The 7,893-nt window shown below is 42.5% G+C and overlaps 1 pseudogene; it reads right to left on the reverse strand.

The window, feature by feature from the left end:
• Window positions 1-1,290: 1,290 nt before the first annotated feature.
• On the reverse strand, window positions 1,291-1,634 carry LOC105819101 (annotated as a pseudogene).
• Window positions 1,635-7,893: the final 6,259 nt, after the last annotated feature.

Below are 7,893 nucleotides of genomic sequence, written 5' to 3' on the forward strand. Positions count from 1 at the left end.
AGGAAAACGATCGTGCCATTAGCAAAATTAGGGACATCAGGAAACATGCTGATTTATAAAACAATTTCCTCCCAATAAACAACCGCAACAATTGCCCCAACCAACTTTGCATTCTGGCACAGCCCGGCACACTGTGATCACAACGGCAGAAGAAAGGTTATTTGAGATAACTTTGCCTTAATTTTCTGATTATTAGTTAACATTATTCTGTCTTTTGTCTATAAAAACAGCTGCCAGCCCTAAATACTTGTTTGTATATTGCCTGACAACAAGGACATTGTCTTACATAACCATGATACAATGATCAGATTTAGGAAATTTAATATTGATATAATCCTGTTGTCTAATATACAGTTCACTTAAAAAATTTTCCAGTTGTCCCAATACATCTTTTGTGACAAGATCCGATCCTGCATCAAACATTGCATCTGACTGCCATGTGACTGTAGCCAATCTTACTACGATACATATTTCAGTCTGCCTTTGTCTTCCATGATGTTAATATTGTCACAGAGTACAGAACAGTTGTTCTTCACACACCATCTTCTTTTATTCAATGATAGACCTTGAAGAGTAGTCTAAGAAGTTTATAAATCAGCCTATTTCTTTTTTAACAGCCACATAGCATTCCATTAAATGGATAAGGCATAATTTACTTAACCAGTGTCCTATTGATAAACTTTCAAGTTGTTCCCAATCTTCCCCCCACTACCTATAAGATGCAATGTACAGTTTTTTGTGTACCTGTACAAAGAGGTGTATACCTTTCTGATAAATTCCTTGCAGTGAAATAACTGTCTCAAAGAGTACGAACATTTTGCATTTTGATGGATGCTGCCAAAACTTAACTTCAAAGAGAGTGTACCACTTTACACTTCCACCAAAAATGCATGTGATTATCGTCTGTTGTCTCACATCTAACTTAATGCCGCGTGTTATCAAACCACTCAATCTTTGATAATGTGCATGTCAAAAGTATACTTTAAATTTGTTTTTTTCTTATTGTGAGGTTGAAAATATTTTCGTATATTGAAAAAGTATTTGCATTTCCTTTTCTATGAATTGTCCTTTGTTATTATTTTTGATTCTGCCTCAAACTCAGGCGTAGTCCCAGGTCACGGCTCCCAGGAAGCAGCACTTTTCTAGAAATCTGTATGGGAAGCAGTTTTTCTTTGCTAAATAAATCCCAGATATCTTTACAGCTTCAAGCTCTGAGTGCTTGGGAATCTTATTGTCCATTCTTTTTTTTTTGAGAGTTCAGCTTTTTATTGAACATATTAGAAAAGAGGTTTAGTTTAAAAGTCCAAAGCCCATATTATCATTAGACTCCTCAGATTCTTCTTTCTTTGCTTCTACTTTCTTCCCCTCAGCCGGGGCAGCAGTGGTGGAGGGGGCAAGGCCTCCCGTAGGTGCAGCAGTAGCGGCAGGAGCAGGTCCCTCAGCCCGTACATTATAGATGAGGCTCCTGATGTTGACATTGGCCAAGGCCTTTGCAAACACGCCAGGCCAAAAATTCCAACATTTATAGCAGCTGCTTTAGTGAGGACATTGATCTTATCCTCTGTGAAAGTCACCTCACTATGGTGCAGAATGAAGGCCAAGTAGGTACAGGTGAGCTCAGAGACCGAGGCCATCATGCAGGTGAGTGCAGGGCTGGCACTGCTGGGCATGGCGCTAGTTGCCACATGACGTGAGGGCCTCACCCCAGTGTGGGCTTAGCTTCCTCAAAAGAACTGAGCACCTTGGTGGCAGCTGAGGAAAGGGCTTATTGTTCATTCTTAACAAGTGCTTAGCCTGTCAGAATTATTCTTTAATAAACATTGCTTCCACTGATGAACTGGATATAGCCCAGGCCTTTCGTTATCGGTTCTCTGCTTTGCATATTCACTAGAGTCCAGAGGGTACCAGCGAACCTGTTGGGAAGCCGTAGATGCCTCCAAGACTGGTCTAGCTCTAAGTTGTCCATGAAGCTAGAGAGCAACATCTCTGCTCTTCTACAGACCCTCTCGGATGACACTTGAAGTTCCTCCCAGGACAAACAGGTCTACTGGTTTCGTTCTGTCTCCAAGCCTTAACCCTAACATTTGTGGAACTTAGGACAAGAATACAAATGAAGGCCCATATACCATGTGTCTAAATATTTAAAAGTTATAGATCAAGCCAGTATAGCAGTAAATAGCACATTTAATCTTCCAGTGTTTACAAATATACCTTCCTAATGATCCGGAAGGCTGGCTTCAAATTTGGCATTATCACGGTCCTCAGAGTTCCACTCTGGAATGTGGCAACATGAGAAAAACCAGCCTCTCCACCCTTTCCTGAACACCCCAGGTCCCACTTCCAGGGACTCTTGCACACCCTAGTTATCCATACGCCCATTCCCACAGATAAACACCCTTCAGCTACCTCTTGGGCTTGGAAAGTGTGCACTGAGGCACAGTTGATGCCTGGAGGTCAGACTGACATGAGGAAGAAGAGGTCTGTGCATGAAGCAGGTGCAGGGGACTGTTTTAGTTCCCAAATGTTTGGAGCACAATCTGGAAGGGAGTGAGCTTGGCTCCTCAGATTTCTGGCCCTGGGAGGATGGTGGCCGCAGGAAGACCATTGCTGGGCCCTCTATAGCATCTGGCCCAGCAAAGGCCCCTCTTGACCAGGTCTGCCTCCTGTGTCCACCTGGTACACTATCACACAACCAGTTACTGAAGAACTCCCTGCGACTTCTCTTTTTGTATTTTCTTTGAACAAATTTTTGACACCTTGTTGAGTTTTCCTGGTCGCAAGTTGCTACAAGGACTTTGTCATCTTTAGGTGATCCTGGCAAGATATACAAAACTGCAAAGTAGTTTATGCTTACTTACACGTACGTGAGTTTCACTAGTACATGTATTCAGAGAGAGCATTATTTTTTGTTGTTGTTCAAAATGGAAATGTTTTTTCTCTGATCATTGAAGTAATATATGCTCATTGTAAAAAATTCAGACATTACTTAAAACTGTAAATAAATATGCAAACACCTATAATCTCATCATTTAGAAAGAACCGTGATCTATGTTCTGGTATATATCTTTCTAACGGGTTTTTTTGTTTGTTTGTTTAGAGACAGGGTCTCACTCTGTAAGTAGAATACATTGGCCCCTACAGGCAGTGCCTGTCACCAAGCTGGGCTAATTTTTAAATTTTTTTTTGTAGAGACAGGGTTTCGCTATGTTGCCCAGGCTAGTCTCCAACTCCTGGCCTTAGGCGATCCTCCCACCTCGGCCTCCTAAAGTGCTGAGGTTACAGGGGTGAGCCACTGCGCCCAGCCTCTAAACTTTTTTCTATGGATACACATACACACACATTTGCTTCTTCTACAAAAATGAGATGATTCTATCCATGTGGTTTTGTGATCTGCTTTTCTTTTTAGCAATATATTAATATGACAGGTAATTTTCCATTTCAATAAGTATATATCTGTATCATCATTCTCAATGGCTATAGAATTTTCTACTATATTTATTTGTTCATTTATTCAAGAAATATTCACACGCAGACCACGCACTGAGCTAGACCCTGGGAATGCATTCATAGGTAAGCAAGTCTTTGTAAACACAAATTTGCCATAATTCATTAATTACCTCCCTAGAGCTGGACAGTAAAGTTACTCAATTTTTGCTACTGTAAAAAGATATGATGAATATGTGTACCTACATTTTGGTGCTCTTGTCTGAATATTGCCTTTGAATAAATTCCTAGAAGTGTTAATTACTTGACCAAAAGTAAATATATTTTAAATATTGATAGAAATGCAGACTGTCTTTCAGAAAATTTGTTCCCATTGACATTCCCATAAACAGTGCCTATTGCTCCACATTCTTGCCAACATTGGGTATTAGCAAGTTTTTCAATTTTTGCCAACCCAATAGGAAAAAAATTAAAATCAAATAAGTGTTCTCTCTCTTTCATAAATGGACAGCTCATATCCTTTGCCCTGGGATGTTCCTCTACTTCTTACTGATTTCTATAAGGAAATCAATGTGTATTTTACAACTATTTCTCAAGTTTTTGTTTGTCTTTGGGTTTGTTTGCGGTATTTTTAAACCATATTAAAGTCCACTTTTTTCACATAGAACAATGTCTGTATGACTTATACATGACTTGTAACAATGATCGATGATTAATAAGCCCACTGAGTTGAAAGAGTTTGAAATGCTCAGATTTCTGTGAGTAGAATCATTGACGTTAGTTTGCCATCTCCTGTGGAATTCCTGGCAGGGTGAGAATTAAGGCCTTTGGGAGCATGTAGGAAGAATAGTAGGTGACCTGAAATTCTGTTCCTTGGCGTAGGGGTGAAGGGACTGGTTTCTGCTGGGTGGGAAATGCAAGCTGAGTGATTTTTTAAAAAGAGACTGGAGAAAGAGGTGACAGCCAGTGTGGCTGTAAGCCCTCTGGGGAGGAAGACGGGGTGCAGAGAAAGAGATGTGGTAGGTATGGTAAAGAGTGGAAATTTGAGGAAAGGAAAAGGTTTAAAGATAATTTTTAGGAAGTCTATCAGTATGATAGCCAGTTCTCACAAAACCTGTGATAAAAACCACATTTTACATCATGCTTTGAAGTTGGACTTGGACATATTTTTGGATGCAAAAATGGGAGACAGGCCCCAATGCAGGTGCTGGTGAACGCAGTGCCAGCCCAAGGCAGCCGACTATGTTTAGGGTCCACGGTGTGGTCGCACTGAGGCTGACTCCCCAGCATGGGTTCCACTGCTAGATAATGAATCCAAGCTACTCAGGGGTAACTGCTCCTCTCTCACCAGGGGTGAGTTCAGGAATTTGTACCAATGAGACGTCAGGGGAGGCTTGCTGGGGGCTTTCAGAAAAGAGAAGTATCTCTCTCCTGCTAAAAGAGGACAGGGAAGCACGTTGTCCCAGGTCATGAGGCCTCAAGGGGAAGTCGCCTTAGAAAGAAGCTGAATGGGTGGATAGCAGAGAGAAAGAAGAGAGAGAGAGAGAGAGAGAACCCCATTCCTCACTGGGGTTCAGATGTGTCTGGACCTGTTTGGTGGACTGAGCTGCCAGAAACTGATTTTTAAGAGAAACCAATGAGCTTGGGAGAAAGAATTCATTTAAGGGAAGAGAGACTGAATATATGACAGAAAATATTGTTAAGGTTTCTGGTGGGAGGCACAGTTCTGAATACACGGGACTCCCCCAACTCTAGTCTGGCCTCCAAAAACTCAGGACTGAATCCCAGAAGAGAAAGGCTTGTGTGTAAAGTCTGAAAGCATGATTTTCATTAAAAACTCTAAGACACAGGATGCTAGGGGAGGACTGCCTCAGTAATCACTCATGTAGACACGTTATGCAAAAGGAAGAGAGACTTTCTGCCACTTGGGCAACAAACTTCATGACTTCCAGAATATTCATCTCCACATTGGTACACCACAGGTCCCTGTGTAACAGGGGTGGTGGCGGTGGCAGTGGACCTGTAGAGGTGTCTGATTGAGGACATTGGAGACAGCCTTGAAACACCTTCAGACAGCTGCAAGGGAGGTGAAGGCCTGGGAAGCTGACATCTCTGCAGAAAGACTGAGCTGAAGAGGACAGTGGTGGAAGCCCATGGTGGTCCTGACAGTTGTGCTGAACCCAGGTGAGATGCTCCCTGGGCACTTCTAGATGGGACATTGATGAGGACTACCATGAGGATAGGAGAAGGAGGCTCGCAGATCATTAGTATTTGTATGTTAACAGTGTATAGCATTCTGGCTAGTGTAGACTAGGGAAATGCAGTCTAAGCATTAATGAAATAAAATGAAAAATAAGTAGCTGAGGAATGAGCCAAACGAATTTGAGTTGAATGACTAAAAACACATTTTTTCTGTTGGGATGAATGGTAACCCCATAAAATAAAATTTTTTTCCATCTCAAGAGTCATCATTATTGTGATAGCTGATGAAATAAAGCTGTTTAGTGGCCTTTCCCACCATAGGTTGCCGTGTTGTTCTCACATTTGGGAACTTTCCATTGCTTTAGAGATTAACTTTCCCACAGTTTTCTATCCCATGACGTTTGTGGTTATAGATGAAAATGTAACTAGCAGTGAATGGCAGGAAATCTAAGCAACTGACACAGTGTGTAACAATAAAAAAAAGTGAAGCAAGTTCAGCTGAATCCAAGATGTTAACGTAACAGCAAAGCAATGGAACCTGTGAGTATAGCCACACCCTGGGGGCCTTCCTGCTCTTAAGGGAAGAGAGGGAAGGATCCATGAACGCTGGCTTTCAATGTCACTAAATGAGACCATGTGATCACACCTTTATTTATTTGAGACAGGGTCTCACTCTGTCCCCAGGGCTAGAGTGCCGTGGCATCATCATAGCTCACTGCAACCTCAAACTCCTGGGCTCAAGAGATCCTCCTGCCTCAGTGTCCCATGTAGCTAGGACTACAGGTGCACACCACCACACCTGGCTAATTCTTCTACTTTTTGTGGAGATGGGGTCTTGCTATTCTTCAGGCTGATCTCGAAATCCTGGCCTCAAGCAGTCCTTTTGCTTTAGCCTCCCAAAGTGCTAGGATTACAGGTGTGAGTCACTGGGTCCGGCCTTATTTTTTTTATAGGATGAAATATATTAAGTTCAGGCCAATGCTCTTTTTTGAAGGTATCATGAGTTATCTATTTTTCATCAAAGGACACTTTCTGGACCTGTAAGAAAGAAGTGTAACAGATCTCATCTGATTAAGTTCTTGGTATGTATTGAAGCATAAAAATAGCTCAGGTGAGGTGTTATTTGAGGAGCACATGAGAAGGCATGCTCAGGGAAGATTCCATGTTCCTTCTGTATGGGGAGGACAGATCGAAGCCACGATTTTCAACTCCTGGACTCTGTGAGGGCCCTAATAATTAAAAACTTTGAAAGCATCCTGGGCTACAGGGAGGGTCCATACAGGTCCACAGTCCCCACAAAAAAAAAAAAAAAAAAATCAAGCAAGCTGAGTTTTGATCTCTTTTGTATATTAGTCCTTGCCTAAAATTTATATTTGAACAGAGAGATTTATTGCTTAAAAAAAAAAATAGAAAGAAAGAGATAGAAATTGAAAACCACTGGGATTTGCCTTGAATCCACTTCTGCAAATGTTACAGTTTCTCAGGAGGAGCCATCTCCTGGTTGAATCCTACATGTTAATCACAGTTGTAGCAAACTCAGTTGCTGTTTTCCTTGCTCACACCGGGAATTCGTCTACTCCTGGCTCCCAACACATGGTCCTGGCAACACTTGCCGCGCCTGCTTTGTTGCCGAGCCACATGGTAGAAACTGACGGCCAGGTCCATCGCCCCAACCCCTGGCTGACCTCCCGCGCACACGTATGGGGGAGAAAACGCAGGACCCCCAGAGAGCAGAGGGCCAAACTGCTGGCCTGTCCAGGATTTGGGAAGCTCTACTCGGCACAGCTGAGATTAAAAGAGAGTCAGGAAGGAGAAATCTGTGATTCCTTTAAGGGCCAGAAAATTTATGGGAATACCAGGGGAGGAGAAAGCCGGGGGGCTTGGTCACTTCAGCACTCAGCTCCGTGACCTTTGGAAACTGTGCGTCACACTATCCAGTCCAAAACCAGCATTCATAGATTTTGTTTTTGCATCTTTGTCCTCAGGCACTTTAAGACACTGTAGAGAGGTCTTCTAATATTTTCCACACACCATAATGGCATAAGACCAGGAGAGGAACAAGGATAACTAGAAAGAATGACAAACAGAGAATAGAAGGCAAAAAAGATGGAAAAAGATGGGAAATCAGAACAACATCTGTGGGCTTAATCAGTAACCCAATCTGGCAATGCAGAATTTAACCAGTTAAGCGCAACAGACCCCAGGAAGGTCCCCACCTCCTGATGGGCACCTCCCCACCCCTCCACC

Source organism: Propithecus coquereli, unplaced genomic scaffold (genome assembly GCF_000956105.1).
Source record: "Propithecus coquereli isolate 6110/MARCELLA unplaced genomic scaffold, Pcoq_1.0 Scaffold47, whole genome shotgun sequence".
NCBI classification, from domain to species: Eukaryota; Metazoa; Chordata; class Mammalia; order Primates; family Indriidae; genus Propithecus; species Propithecus coquereli.